Source organism: Triturus cristatus, chromosome 6, assembly GCF_964204655.1.
Source record: "Triturus cristatus chromosome 6, aTriCri1.1, whole genome shotgun sequence".
In the NCBI taxonomy this organism is placed as follows: domain Eukaryota; kingdom Metazoa; phylum Chordata; class Amphibia; order Caudata; family Salamandridae; genus Triturus; species Triturus cristatus.
In genome coordinates, this window is record NC_140589.1 from 989,098,097 (window position 1) to 989,114,670 (window position 16,574).

Below are 16,574 nucleotides of genomic sequence, written 5' to 3' on the forward strand. Positions count from 1 at the left end.
GTCTATAAATAATGCAGTCTTAAAAACTTTTAAATCCCTTTTTCAGCTACCAAACAATGCATCACCTGCACAAATAAGGCAAGAAAGGGCCAATTTATCAAAGCATGGAACAGGATAAAAAATGATCATGAAAACCAATTGTCTCAGCTACTATGCCAACAGAATAAATAACAACAGAAAATTACAAGCCTGGAAATATTTAAACATAGCGCTGGAAGAATTTGATGTGATGTCAATCTGGAACACCACAATAAATAAGGAATCGTTCAAAAAGGCAAGCAACAGAATAACAAATCATCCATCAATTATACGAGATAAAGACATATTGCAAAAAGAAAACATGCATGGCCAATAATTAGTGGGTTTACAAAAAATCAGATTCAACCTTATTTAGAAATACCATGGACATTAAAAAACAAACAAATCTCTATTAAGGCAAGATTTGCTGTACTCCCTGGACTATGCCATCTTACTCCATGGATGAAGTCTGAGGGGGGTACAATTTGTAGATTGTGTAAAACTGGAGAGGAGAATATTGTGCATTTGTTGTGTAATTGCACCGAACTGCAAACTGAAAGAAAAACTATACTTAAAATACTTTTTAAGGTGCGAGGAATAAGGACATGTAGGCAAGCTTTCATAAGGTGTCTTAGCCAAATTGGAGGATTATAAATAAGAAAAGATTTGCACAATATGAAACCTTGTTTACACTTTTGGTATATTTTTATTGTAACTGGTTCAGAATTTGATGCTGAATTTTTTATCTTGTTTTAGTTGTTTTATATTATAGTATATATTATATGTATAATGTCGCTTTGTAAGATTTTAAGTAATCAAGCAATAAATAATTATCATTCACTGCTATTCAGTGCTAAAGTGCAAGTGATCCTACTGTAAATTGTGTCATGATTGGTTTTCCATGATTGGTAAATTTGATTAACTAGTAAGTCCCCAATAGAGTACACTGTGTGTACCCAGGGCCTGCAAATCAAATGCTACTAGTGGGGCTGCAGCAATGGCCATGCCACCCACACAAGTAGTCTTTCAAAGGAATCTCAGACCTGCCACTGCAGTGTTTGCATGCAGTTTTAACTGCCATGTTGACTTGGCAAGTGCACCCACTTGCCAGGCCCTAACCTTCCCTCTTACTACATGTGAGGCACCCCTACATTAGGCCCAAGGTACCCCTGTGGGCAGGGTGCAGTGTACGTGAAAGGTAGGACATGTGCTGGTGTGTTTTACACTTCTTGGTAGTGAAATACAACTGAGTTTGTTTTTCACTATTGAAAGGATGTTCTTTCCCATAGGTAATTATTGGAGCTGACCTGCAGCATTTTTACAAGTGAAACCTTCAATTGGGAAAAGATAGAGAAATGGAGTTTAGGCTCCCTGAGCTCGGACTTTAATAACACATATTTTAGTAAAGGTGGCTATTAAATTGTGCGTTTGAAAATGCCACTTTTAGAAAGTGCAAAAAGAACAATTGATGGACAGAATGCGAAACAATGTCATACATTTACCTCAGTACAGAGATCTGGGCCTAAATCCATTGTTTTTTGCTCACTATGCCATTCCAGTTTGGACCCAGCCATATGCGAATCAGTCTTGACCCTACGCCCAATGTGAAAAGTCCAGCCCGAACTGCCAGGCCAAGTCCTCCATGGACAGGAAACAAGCATCCTAGGACCGGTTTCGGGCTTTCAGCCCTCATCAGCCAGGATAGCTTGACTCCAGTGGCATGGAGAGCACGGAACCCACGTCTGGGCATACCCGTCCCACTCAGGGTGACAAATGCAAAAAGAACAATTGATGGACAGAATGCAGAACAATGTCATCCATTCACCACGGTACAGAGATCTGGCCCACAATCCATTGTTTATTTGCTCACCATGCCATTCCAGTATGGACCCAGCCATATGCAAATCATGCTTGTTTCCGATCCAGGGAGGACCTGGCTTGGCAGTTTGGCCTGGACTGTTCCAACAAGGAAAAGGGTCAAGACTGATTTGCATATGGCTGGGTCCAAACTGGGGTGATGTGGTGAGCAAAAGAATGATGGATTTAACCCAGATCCTTGTGACTGGGGGTGAATGTTTGCATTGTCCAGCATTCCGTCCATCAATTGTTTCCTTTGCACTTTTAGAAAGTTGGCATTTTCTTACTTAACCATTCTGTGTGTCACTGCCGTTTGTGTATTCATCATCTGGTTTTGGAATGGCAGGAGCTGGGGATGTGCATTCACTCTAGACAGTCACAAGGAGAAGTTGAGGTGTGTCCTGCTTTTCCTGTGTGACTCGTAGACAGGCTGAATAGACCTTTCTGCAGTACGAGTGGTGGGAGAAGGTTTCACTATCACTTGAATAGGCTGTGTCTGCTCTGAACAGTTCTGTCTCCACCTCCTGTATTGAAGCTGGACTAGAGAGGACAGAACTGGTTTCTACTGAGCAAGAGGGACTAGCTGCCTAAAACTTCAAAGGAAAAAGTCGTATAAATATTGTGGCCCTGATCCAGAACTTTAGAACTCTTTTGGACTGAGGAACCTGCAAAGAAGAAGAGCTGGAGAAGCTGGTTGGAGGAACTACCACTTTGCTGTGTGCTTTCCTGTGTTGGCCAGCAGTGGCTGCTTCTGCCTTGGACAGTAAAAGGGCTGGACTGGACTTTCTGCAACTTATTCTCCTGAGTTTCTCCAAGGGCTCATGGTAGAGCTTGCCCCCTGTTCTAGAAGTCTCAGGAACGGCAAAGACTTCAAGATCATCTGCTACCAGCGCTGGGAACTGTGTGTTTTGTGCTGCAACAGAAGAAAAAGCAACCTGATGCCGTCAACAATGCTGCTGCCAGGTCCGTGACCTGTTGGTCCCAGAAAGCACCGTCCCGCTTGACACCGCAACCATGGTCTCATTGACAACCGCCGCTGAACCATTGTTGCACTGTGACCTGAGGGCACCACACTTCGCCCCACCTCGCTTCACATCACCGCCCTGGTATCCCCTCCACATCATGCTGACATTTATGCCACTGCCTGCATTGTGACCTGCGGGCACCACTCGAAAGTTACTTGATGCAGCGCCACATCCCAAACCGCAGGCATGGCCCACCGACACCGGTGCCATTGACTCCAGATCCTCTACCAATGACAGCGCTTCAGCAACGATGACAACGTTGCTTGCACCGTGACCTGCCAGCACCACGACGAGCACTGCCCCGCTTCGCACCCCAGCCCTGGTCTCACAGAAGCTGCTGGATTCTCACTGAGCTGCTGCCTGCACCGCAACCTGAGGGCACTGCACATTGCACCGATCCACTTCAAACCACACGCCTGAAGCCTGCCAATGCTCCTTACTTCAACCTTACTGTGGTAATTAACTTCACTTCAGGGTAGTATGGAGAGACATAGTTTATTGAATTCTCAGGTGCTGTGCAGAGTTCAGTACTTTTCAAATGGTAACACTCTAAACAGAATCTTGAGGCCAGAAGATCATGGCCCAAGTATTCTAAATATGGAGGAGAACACTACATTATCCTCCTCCTCATAAACAAATTTAAAAAAACGAGCAGAAAGAGGAGGATAAAGGTATGTAGGGAAAAACGAGAACCAGAAAAAATAGAAAGAAAAGAAAGAAAAAGTAAGAAGTGAAGTGAAGAAAGAAAGAAATATCAACGATACTTGGCAGGAACAAAACGTTGCCGAGAGCTCCTGCGTAACCCCAGCATAACAGGATAGGAAGAAGGAACAATATTTTGGTTACACAAGAGATTTTAGTCGACATTTATGTTGACTTTCACAACTCTCGAAACATTCCACCAGCTCTTAGAATTTACTCTAACAGCGTTTTTGCAAACGTTTTCAACAGTGAAAGGATCAGAGAACTTTGAACTGCCCTTCTTGTTGTGGACAGGGATCTTAATACGTACAATATCTACAACAAAAATAGGTTGAGATAAAGACCTTTTCCTTGAATCAAAATATGATTTTTGACAAAACTGTGCTTGAGTCACATTGTCTCTCACAAAGTCATCCACATCACTCAAAGAATCCATTTTAACCCATTTTGACATCCACCCTGGACAAACTTTGGAACAAGGTTTCCTTCCTCGTAGTAGTTCATAAGGGGAAACTTTTGTTGAGGAATGTAGAGTGGTGCGATAAAACCATAACATGGATCTCACGGCATTTTGTACATTGCACCTTCCAGCCAAAGCCCATTGGACACACTTGTTAAGTACCCTATTCATGCGCTCCACCAAACCATTGGTCTGTGGATGATAGAGTGCACTCTTGGCATGCGTAATACCACCTTGTCGTAAAAAACAATCAAATTCATGACTAGTAAATTGTACTCCATTGTCGCTAACAATGGTGGAAGGAAATCCTTCGCGCAAAAAATATGTCTTTCAAGAAATCAATAACATTGTTCGAATTAGGTACATTGATAAAACGTATTTCTGGCCACTTAGAGTAATAATCAATTACCACAATCGCAAACCTAGAATTAGCAGGAAGCATATTAAAAGGTCCAACTAGGTCTCTACCAATCTTTTCCCAAGGCCGATTGGGTAATTCAATGGACTGAAGAGGAGGTGTACGAACCTTTAAACTCTTATCCAAACTGGAACAGATAACACAATCTCCAATAAATGAATCAACATCTTTGTCCATCTGTGGACACCAGAAGTGCATGCGTAACCTTCTCTTAGTAAGTGTCTTCCCTAAATGACCTTCATGTGCCCCTAACATTAACCTAGTTCTCAGCATGTCAGGAGGAACTAACCTGTCTCCACGTACAAGTAAGTCATCTTCAACAGAAAGTTCAGATGAAACTTTGACAAACGTCTGGAGTGAAAAGTGCACATTCTTCTCCTTCGGCCAACCACCCTTTATACACTTGATGACTTCACACAGTAGAACATCTTTTGAAAGTAGATCTTGCCACTCTGCTTCCCTGACAGCACACATTTAATCTATTCCCAGAGAAGCAAAGAAACACTCCTCATCATCATCGTCAACAATTTCATTTTAAGGTTCAACAGGATATCTAGAAAAGTAATCTGCTCTGACATTCTTGTTTCCAGGAATATGGCTAACTTCAAAATCATATTGCAATAGTTTAGTGGACAACCATGCAATCCTGGGATTATGCTCCTTGAGTTTATCTCCTGAGAGGATAGATACGAGAGGACTGTGATCCGTGCGCAGTTTGAAATGTCTACCCCAAAAGAATTGATTAAACTTTCTTATTGCCCACCAGCACGCCAGCAACTCTCTCTCAATGACAGAAAAGTTGAATTCTGAGTCACGCAAAACTCTTTAATCATAGCCTAAAGTGTGCTCATTACCATTGACGTTTTGGGTAAGAACAGCTCCTAAACCCAAACCACTGGCATCCACTGTGATGATACATGTAACATTTGGGTCAAAAGGTTTGAGTATCTTAGGACTAATTAACTGACCTATGATCCATTCAAAAACATGATTGCAATGATTATCCCACTTAAAAGGAACACTTTTCTTAAGCATGTTCGAAAGGGTTTGAAGTTTAGAAGCGTAATCCGGTACAAATCGTGAGTAAAACTCACACAAACCAATAAATGAATTAAGGCCAACTTTATCCCCGGGAGGAGGATACTCAACTATGGCTTTTACAAGACCTGGTCTAGGTTCAACTCCATGTTCAGAAAGAACATGTCCCAGATATTCCACTTTTTGTACTCTGAAAACACATTTTTCTTTTTTAAGACAACACCACCATCACGCAAGGCCTCCAAAACACAAAACATGGTCTCATCATGTGACTCGCATGTTTCACCGTGAACCAAAACGTCATCTTGAAAGACGATAACACCTTTGATATTTTTCAGCAAATTAGACATAATCCTCTGAAAAACTGCTGCCGCAGAGGCCAGACCAAAAGGCATTCGGCAGTATTGGAAAGTTCCAATAGGGGAAACAAAGGTGGTTAAATGCCTAGACAACGGATCAGGAACAACTTGGTGATAAGCTGATGCCAAATCTAGCTTACTGAACTACTTAGAGTCATTAATAAGTGACAACATCTCTGGGATCTTCGGGAGGGGATGAGAGTCAATCCAAATATTTTTATTAAGACTGCGCAAGTCTATGCAAACACGAAACTCGCCATTTTTTTTTTAGCTACTACCAAGGGAGAAAGCCAAAGGGAAGATTCTATAGGTTCGATAATTCCCTTCTTGCAAAGACCATTAAGTTCTTGTTCTAGCTGATTTCTTACACTAAATGGTACATTTCTGAGCTGATGTTTAACTGGTATGGTATTATCTTTCACCTTGATAACATGAGTAAACCCTTCAACTTGACCAAGACCATCACCAAAAACATTGGGAAAACGTTCAGTCAAGATAGCAATGAAATCGTCAGAACGAAGAATAGAGACTTGGTCCTTAGTACCAGGTCTAAGTACCATTTTGAATAGTCCCTGATAGAACCATCCAAGGATGTTTAATCCCTTGATGGCTACATAAACTTTGCCAAAACTTTTCCTTCCCCTAAAAACTAGAGAGTCCTCGAAGTATCCCGCTAATTCAATAGTTCTCCCTTCATAAGAAACAGGAGATCTGTCTGGCGGTTGTAGTGAACGAGAGCCCCAAACTTCTTTGAACCTTCCCTGCATTAACATTGTTATTCTTGCTCCCAAATCAACTAACAAACAAACCTTCTTATCACCAATCTCCACATCCACGTAAGGATCCACACATTCAGAAAGCATGTTATATTCCTGAACTATATCTCCCACAACCACAACCATTTCCCTCAAATCATCTTGAATTTTCCTGTATTCATCAGACTTGGATTCAGACACAGAAACATTAGCAACAGAAGAAGAACTACTGCTGTGTTTGGCATCTTGAGAAGAAGAAAAACTTCTCCTAGCATTCTGGCAAACTTTAGCGAAATGACCCAATCTACCACACGCTCTACAATTTAAAATTTTTGCGAGACAAGGTCGCCCTGACTTAAAGTGAGGAAAATTTCCACATTTAAAACAAATGTTTGTTTGTTTGAAAAACGTATTGTCATTTTGTGTAAAGGTGCTATTTTTAACGTCCTTGGGCCTTACTACATTGATAGATTTTTCCTCTTTGATGGCCGCAGGTGAAGACTTTTCATCTAGTTCTTTCACTGAGAACTTAGAAAGTTCAATGCTTTTCGCAATGCGAATGGTGTCTTCCAATGTGGGATTACCTAAGGAAAGTAGTTTTTGTTGAATTCTTTTATCAGTACATTTGCAAATATATTGGTCTCTTATTAATTGGTCTCTAAACCCCTCAAACGGACATTCTGCACTAAGAATACGCAATGCGGAAATGAATTCTACTTTTTCGCCAACTTTCTGTTCTCTCTTAAAAAATGTGTGCTTCTCAATGACAAGACTGGATTGAACTTCAAAACGTAGTTCTAATTTTTTAACGGTCTCTTGAAATTCATCAATCTCTTCCTCATCAGCAGTACGTACTAAAGGAGGTAAATGTTTAAAAATGTCTCTCCCTTCGAACCCCAACACATTTAATAGGAGACACTTCTTCCTCTCTGCTCTGTAGCGCGAACCACCTATAGTACCAATGTACGTTATGAATGCGTCATACCATTTTTTCCATGAGATGGGTGGATCACCCGGTGTCTCAAGAAAAGGTGGAGGTGGAGAAACAGACTGAATAATGAAGTTGATGAAAATTTGCCAAAATGTGTTAAAATGATAAACAAAATAAACTTCTCAATCTTCTTCCAAACTAGATTAATGGTGAGTTTCACCATAAATATTGATAAAAATAAATAAAAATAAAACCAACTTTTTGTGCACATAACTGTGCAAAAGCATTAGAGAATTATGAAATTTTCATGAATGCTTAAATTGTACATAACATTCACATACTCATATGCTAGAAGAGTATTCTCAGAGTGGTTGTATTAAAATAAAAATGTATGTTGAATGCTTGTCAACGTGGTCTTTGTGACGTAGTAACACTTTTTTTTATATAATATTTTTCTTACTTTTGGTTGATAAATAATTCTACTTTTATATTAAAATGTGTGGAAGGCAGGTGCGTTAGGTGTGCGCATCATCCGTAGAGATTGTTGAATCTAAAAATAATGTCACATAAAGTCAAATTTCCAACACCAAAAAAAAAGAAAAAGAGTACCTTCAGAGTGGAAAGGTGTGCGTGTCACCGTTCAATTACACGCAAAAAAAAAGAATAAGCAATAAATGATGTGTGTGTCATCGATGACACACGCTTTGAGAACGAAGAATTTTAGACAAAAGTTATCCGATGATACCTTCAGAGTAAAAAGGTGTGCGTGTCACTGTTCATGGACACGCAAATGAATTTGTCAACAAACGATGTGAGTGTCATGGATGACGCACGTTTAGGGAGATGAAATCAAACATTCAGCTTCAAATGTTGACATACAATATGTTGAAAGTGGATTGAAACGCCAACCACAAGATGGCGCCGACATGAGACGTAACTCGAGTCTCCTAATGAATTGAGAATCCTTAAACGATCGTTCTTCGTGTTGCGTTACGTGTACATGAAAGATGGCGTACAACGTAAAGTAAAGACTGAAACGCTGACCTTCACTAACGTTGTGAGGCGGGCCTGAGGTGAGGATTAACTTCTAGTCCTCCGCTGCTGCGATTGTGTATAATAATAATGAAAACAGTACCTTTGATCACAGGAGGAAGAACTTTCGTTACCGCATCGGTAAGTCAAAGATGATACCTTCCTTCCTTTCGCCGATTTTCCGACTTCTTTTACTTGTGCCGATAGTCAGACTCTATAGTCAATGCAGACAAGACTATTTTTTCGTGGGATCTGCAGCACCTGTGACAGCTCATCGCCATGTAATTTGTGGTAATTAACTTCACTTCAAGGTAGTATGGAGAGACGTAGTTTATTGAATTCTCAGGTGCTGCGCAGCAGCCAACTTCAACAGTCCTCAAATGTCCCATCGTTCAGTACTTTTTAAATCGTAACACTCTAAACAGTATCTTGAGGCCAGAACATCATGGCCCAAGTATTCTAAATCTGGAGGAGAACACAACACTTACGAAATTCGATCTGCAACGCATGTGACTTCAAGGGCCCAATGACCCAGGGACCAACCTGTGGAACCAAGGCTGATGATGCCGCCTCTTCGGAGCTCATCGCAAGATCCACGACGCCCTGCCTTTCCATGCCATGCAGCGGTCAGCCTGAACTGTTGGATTTGTTTGTTCACCATGCTGTGATAGCCCCGGACACAGCTATCAACTTCAATGTAACTGTATCTTAAGTCTATTTTTGCAGTATTTGTATTTTGATCACCTTATGTTGGATATTTATCGTTTTGTTCTTGTTTTGCACAGATAAATATTGGCTATTTTTCTAAAACTAGTGTGGTGTCCTTTTGTAGTGTTTTCACTGTATTACTGTGTGTTATGTGCAAGTGCTTTACACATTGCCTCTGAGATATGCCTGACTACTCGTGCCAAGCTACCAAGGGGGATAGCAAGGGTTATTTTAGAAGTGTAAACTCCCTTACCATCGCTAGAAGGAAGCGTCCCTATTTAGACATGGTGCATCCCTCTGCAAACTAGAAACCCCCATTTCTAACATCTTCCCAATTGAAAGTTACACTTGTATGATGTTACAAGGCAGCTCCAATGATGACCTATGGGAGAGATAGCTCTTACAAAAGTGAAAAATCAACATTAGCTGTATTTTACTGTTAGGAAAGGTAAAGCACGCCAGTACATGTCATACCTTTTAAATACATTGCTCTCTGCCCATATGGCTACCTTGGGCATCCCGGGGTGATTTACATGTAGTAAAAGTGAAGGGTTGGGCCTGGCAAGTGGGCGCACTTGCTAGGTCGATCTGGCCATTTACAACTGCACACACAGATACTGCAGTGGCAGGCCTGAGACATGTACTAGGGACCTACTAGTAAAATAAAATAAGCCAATCATTAATAAACCAATTACAGATACAATTTACACATGGAGTACTTGCACTTTAGCACTGATCAGGAGTGGTAAAGTACCCAGAGATTAAAAAAAACAGCAAAAACAAAAAGCAGCACACAATCAAAAACAGGACGTCTGAAGCAAAAACGACAGGGGAAAAACACGCCAGTGATGCCAAGTCTCACAGGTCCCATCTGCTTAGGTCTCCCTAAGTGATGATGTTTTTGAATTAGTTTAACTCCTTTATTAAGATTTGTACCATGGTTGGAAGAGAGCTTAGTTTATCGATCAGAGGTGTACATGTGCCGGAAGCAGAGTTGGCTTGACTTGAGACACACTGCTTTTCATTTGCGTTGCTAAGTTCTCTAATTTGCTGTACATGCTGGTCACTAGTTATAGTGGCCACCTTGCACCAGTCCAATTCGACTCTTATGGTAGATAGGTTTAAGACAACCTTTTAAAGAAAGCTATCCTAGTAGTAGCTGTGGAGAGCAGCCTTCAGGCTAAGTCTCAGAGGAATGTAAAGCAGCTTGTTTTACCTTACAATCTCTTGAATTACCAAATGAAAGGACACCACACAGGTATATATACCAAATATATATATATATTTATTACTAGACACACTGTACTAATCTCTTTATGAGATTAGAAGCCAGGAACACATTCAAATATCAACGTTTCACAATAAGTTAAGCACAAATATGGTTGGGGTCCTAGGGGCGTACCAGACCATATACTAAAAAAGAGGTTTAGGAAAGTCGACTTGCAGAAGGACAAGGCCTAGGGCCTGTAGAATTTCTGGGGCTTCACTACTGCACTGAAAGCAGGTAAGTAACAGACCCACGGGAGACGCATGCAGTGTGTGAACACAGCCGCGGGTTCCCTATTGATTACAATGGAGCAAGTCGCGGTTTGATTTTTAAAGTTTTAGGGTACTTCGAGGAAGTCTACAAGCAAGCCACTCACAAGGTAAGTAATTCGAGGACCAACACACACTAGGGCACCGGAGTGCACGAGTTACCTCACCCAGGGAAGCCGGGTGCATAGGTGTCTTTTGGTGTCGGGTCGGGTCGCGTCGCTGTTTTCTATGGAGACCAAAGAAGACTTGCCGCTTGCGGCGACTGAAGAAGTGTCCGGTGGAATCCAAGGCTGGATTCAAGATGTAGAAGACCTGAAAATTGAAGGGACAGTGTTCAGAGTCACTTGCCAGTGACCCGGGGCCAGGAAGATGGATGCCCACGGATGTCGGGTGATTTCAGGTGATCAGGGTGTTTTAACTCTTTGCTCACAAGGTCCGGGAAGGATCAACAATAACCAGCAGCTGGATTTGGAGTGTCCCATGACGTCTGCAGCTGACTGCAGTGTCAGCAACCGGATTGGAGCCAACAAGCCTTGGCAACAGCAAGTCTCATGTAGAGTGAAGAAAGTTGATGGTGCAGACCAGCAAGGTCTGAGGGACTCACCCAGCAAGGGTGAGTGAGGGCAGGCCTGGAGCAACCAGAAGAGCCCTTTGAGTTAATAAGAAAGTCTTTGGGGGACCCACAAGCCAATGGGCAAGGGATCGCAAAGACGCCTCTTGAGGAAATGCTTCACAGGAGCCCACGGTCACTCGGGACAGGGTAGGCCTCTGATTTTCGCTGCAAAACCTGCTGGAGGCTTGGGCCACAAGTGGTCCAAAGTACAAGTTTGTAGAATGTCGTGAAGGGGTTGCACTTGACAATCGTACAAGGTACCCGGGAATTGCTGTTCCTCATCACTCGTGGGGTCCACTCACCTCAGCTCTGCTGGGGACTCACAATGGCTGTCAAGAAGTCAGGAAATCTACTTCTGAGGCTGCAGGGACTTCGGACTCTGGCGGGAGTGGGAAAGTTTGCGATCGTTGATTAGAGTTTCTGGTGCCTGCCAAGCAGGGTAAACACTCCTTGACTCCAAGGGAGATTCTTCTGTCTTCCAAAGGTAGTGGAACATTGAAGGGCCAGGATTCTTCTTTGTAGAGCGTCGTCCAGGGTTATCTGCTTTGTAATGGCAAGGTTTGCTATCTTATACTGAAGATAGGGGAGGTACTAGCTCTAGGACCACTCCTCTGGGAGGGTCGGGGTAGGGGGTGGTTACACCCACTTCCCTTTGTCCAGTTTCATGCCAGAGCAGTGACAGGTAGCCCCTGAACTGGTTTGAGCTGGCATATGCACAGAGGAGCCTACTGCTCCCCCAGTGCAGGACTTCAAAGCACTCTAGAAGTGCACCCACCCAGCCCCAATACACTAAATCCTGTCTGGAAGGTAGTGACACCTCCCTGTGACAGGATGCCTATTGTTGGGCCTCTTCCACTGCGAGTTTCAGTCAGCAGCAGGAGTGCAGCCCAGTGTCTGTGCTGGTGGCATCCATTTTGTGATGCCAGGGCTCTTTCAGATTTCTACAGTGTTACCACAGTAGGTACATGTCGTCCCCTCTAGAAGGGTGGGATCATACTCCCACACCAGTTACTGGTGTGGGGGTATGATTCCAAGTTGTCTGACACCAAACACGACATGTTTTGATGCAGTCATTCCAAAGTTAGCATTAACAGGGAGGTTATAATGCACTTAAGAGTATATGGTTTAACCGCATCCACAAACAGCCACAAGGAATAGACCCTGCCAGCTGCAGAGGGGTCCTGCTCATGCAGAGGCACCCCCCTCACAGTGTAAACCAAGCACCCTGCCCTCAGGATTGATAGGGCCTGCCATAGGGGTGGCTGACAGGTTTATATGTGTGTGTATGGTGAGATATAGGAACCTATACCTCAGTGAGGAGTGCTAACACTACCTCACCCAGGCTGCTGTAGCAGGCCTGTGGTGTCAGATTGAGTCTGCTTCCCAGGGGTGGCATAATACATGCTTCAGCCCCTGGTAGGCCTGTGAAGTGCCTATTCCCTAGGTACCTAAGGTACCATATACTAGGGGCTCCTAAGGTACCACAGTATCCAATCACTAGTGCATCTAGTATGCACTCAATGTTGTTTAGAGAGAACAGAGAGACTGGGGCCCTTATTAGCAGGGACCCAGCCTGACTATAGCAGAAACCAGAGTGTACATCAGAAAAAAAGTTGGGGCAACATAAGTGCAGAACGGGAATTTAAGGCATCCATAGTTGCTTGAATCATATCTAGAAGCGAAGCCCAATAGTCAAATTTCCCAGGTTTCTTTGGGGGTGGGTTTTGAGGTTCTGTTTGTAAGGACAGGGGGCTTGAAGAGAATCCAGAGGTTTTATTCATGTCTTGCAGCGAGCCAGTCATTGGAAAAGCCAAGGCTGCAACTAAAGGGATGAATGTTCCGGCCCAATAATCTGGGTAGAAGTTGGTCAATAGGACAGAGGATTTATTGTCGGCTCTTGCTCCTGCTGGATCTGATGAAGAGGCATAACTGTTGAATTCCTTAAACCCCGTTCCTATATAGTAGGTTGCTGTATGCAACACACCAAGATCCAGGCCTTGGTTGTGTTACTAGAGATTGTCCCTCAGAGGCAGGGTAATAACAGGTGCTGACAGGTGCTTGACCCATGAGGCTGTTTCTTGGTTGCAGTTTGAGGTGTGTGTGAGCCATTTACTGTATAACAATGCTTAGGGTAAGCCTTGTGGGGATGAGAGACATGCCCTAGCTAGCCTGGTTGCAGGGGCTTATGCCTCTCTGCTTTCCCCTCCACATCTTGTAACTTTGATAGCAAATGTCATCAGTTCACTTGCATAAACCACACCTGCATCTGGTTCTGAGAATCTTGGAGCACACTTAGTGTCATACAGCTTGGTTTACTAAATGTTCCAGGTGGCCCACAATCAATGTTCGGGCTGACGCTTGCAGCTGGGCGAGGACAGTTGTGCGTTGGTGCGGGTGTGGGTAGTGTTAGAGGCAGACTACAGAGGGCTTCAGAAAAGAGTTGAGCCCCTTTGTGTCAGACTGATGAGTGTGGACAGTCAGCACCTCAAGCACAAGCCGCACTGGTTACTAAGTCGGCTGCATCTCTGAGCCAACGTATCCACACTGCCTATGCAGAGTGCGTTATCCCCACTTGAGCACCCTTAGACGTCTCATGTTTTTACACCACAATGACCTCCATCTGGTCGAGCTCCAACCTGCAAGCCCAGAGGCCTCTTCTTTTCCCACTCTTTACCACTGGGCGTCTTACTGGCCTTAGTGTCCTGGGGCTTCCTTGGGCTTGAGGAACACGTAACCTGAAGATAGGGCTTCCTGAAGAGAGTGTGGAGGGTTAGGAGACCTTAAAGGACTTCAAAAAGAGCTGTTAAGTGGCTGTTAGGTGGCAGTTTGGGATGAAGAGAAATGTGAACCAGCCAGGGACCCGCCCAGGTGATGCAGTGTGGAGCAGAGGGAAAAATGTTGTGCCGCTCAAATAAGGAGAGCACTGCACAGCCCTCCCAGACCAGCTCGCCAGCATGCGGCCACCTGCGCGGCCACCTCACGAATCCCCTTTTCTCACCTCACTGGATCTGCTGGACTCTCTGGGTCGGTTGGGCCCACTCCATCGCTGGATCTGTGCCTCTCGGTGAGCACCTCACTTCTGGTCGACACGGCATTGTAATGCTCTTGTCTCCTCCAGAGATCACACTGCTGCATCAACTGCTAAAGAAATGTGTCTGAGACACAAAACAAGTCTTTGTCAACGACAGCATTTGTGAACATCAATCAACAGTCTGACCAATAAGAATCATTTACAGGTTATACATTTCAAATGTTCAAATTCCAGATAACCATTGCCATCATGCAGAGACTTAAGGACCACAGCCTTACACCTAACGTAACGTGTATTAACCAAACATTTACTTGTTGGGGCATCTTGGTGTTGATTACCAGATGTCTATTGTTGCCCAACTAGGTAATACTCCTTTCATTGACCTGGAATGCTGAAAGGCAGAGTTGAACCACCAGGATGGGGTCAAACACAAATTCCTGAAGTGGATACATGGCAGAGCCACCTGACACAGAGTATGTGTTTTGCATAGCAAATAAGTGTGTCCCAATCCCTTAATAAAATATAGGTCTTAGGGAGCAAGCAGCAATCGAAAAAGCCCAATCTGCATCTTGGAATGGAGAACAGTAGGAATACTTGAGCTGTCCATATAAGCTTGGAACAGATCATGGTGCAGTATTGGAAAAGTCGTGAAAATCACATTTAGGCTTGAATATGATGCTAAACAGGCTCCAAGCTTTTTACCATGTTTACCATGTTTTGTGCAACACAACGTGTATTGGTAATAGCATTAAATGGTTGAGTTGCAGCTTGTTTCTTTCAGAAAGCTTTCACTCCTTTCTCTGAACGAGAGCCTGATCTAACCTGAAGCACCCAGGGTGAAAATATCTTAAATGTGTTAAGTCGTTGATTAAACCCCCAAGGCAGTATTTGTGGTGAACATTGTAAGTTGAAATGCCATTGAATCTATTGATGTCTAAGATGTTCATTCTGGCCGCCGCAATGCATAAATCAGCAGCTTATTACCCTTATCGTTGGGCACAAGAAGTGCACATTTTTTTTATTTACTGCCTTCTTAAGAGCTCGGTGTTTGACTTTGAGAATGAGCATTTAACAGGTATCAATCTCACTGGGCGTACAAGTGGCATTAGCTTGACACAGCTTCTTCATATTGTAGTTACTATGATGTATTTGTCCTATAAAAAGTCAAAATTCATGCTCACATTTTGCCGAATTGTATTTCGTGAATAACACTCCATTCATCAGGGCAAAAAATAAAGTTGCTCTTCACTTATTATCATCGGGGCAGAGGACAGAACATTCCTTTATAATGAATATCAATTCATTTTCTGTTGGTAGTGTTCTCTATATGCACAACTATATGTAAGGACTTTTCAGTAGACCTTTCAAGGTGCTAAATGTGCATTGTCCAACGCACCCTATTCACCACATTTCTCCCAACTAAGCATCTGTCAGCATGTGCCTAGAAAGATTCCCATCAATAGCCTCCAAGGCTGATATCATCATCTGGGTTTAGTTTTATCATTTTCTTACCCGCACCAATTATAGGAAAAACTTCCCAAGGTGTCGGGTTCTGGTGACCCTTAGTATCAACATGTACTTCCAGATGCAGAGATGGTTTTAAGGTGGTTATAAATGATGGGTTGCAGTGCATAGATTTATTATTGTTGTGATACAGTGATCAGTTAAAAATGGCTACAATGCTATATTAAAACTTTATTGAAACTAACATCGTGCCAAGATTAAAAATACCTCAGTGTAAGGGCTTTAAACAGAATAAGCCCCAATCCTATGGATAGAAAAAATGGCCTACATGTTTCTGCCTCCAATGACCAGACTATGGTCGAGGTATTCGTCAGGACCCAGGATTGATACTACTGCAAAATTATGTGAAATAAAGTTTTAATATATCAGCCTTGGAGGCTATTGATGGGAATCTTTCTAGGCACATGCTGACAGATTCTTAGTTGGGAGAAATGTGGTGAATAGGGTGCGTTGGACAATGCACATTTAGCTCTCGGGTTTTCATTGAAGCCTTCCTAGAGACCTCCTCTACCCGGTGTTATATAATTGAGGAAAAGGGGATAAGGTAGAATCAGGTCTTTAAATATT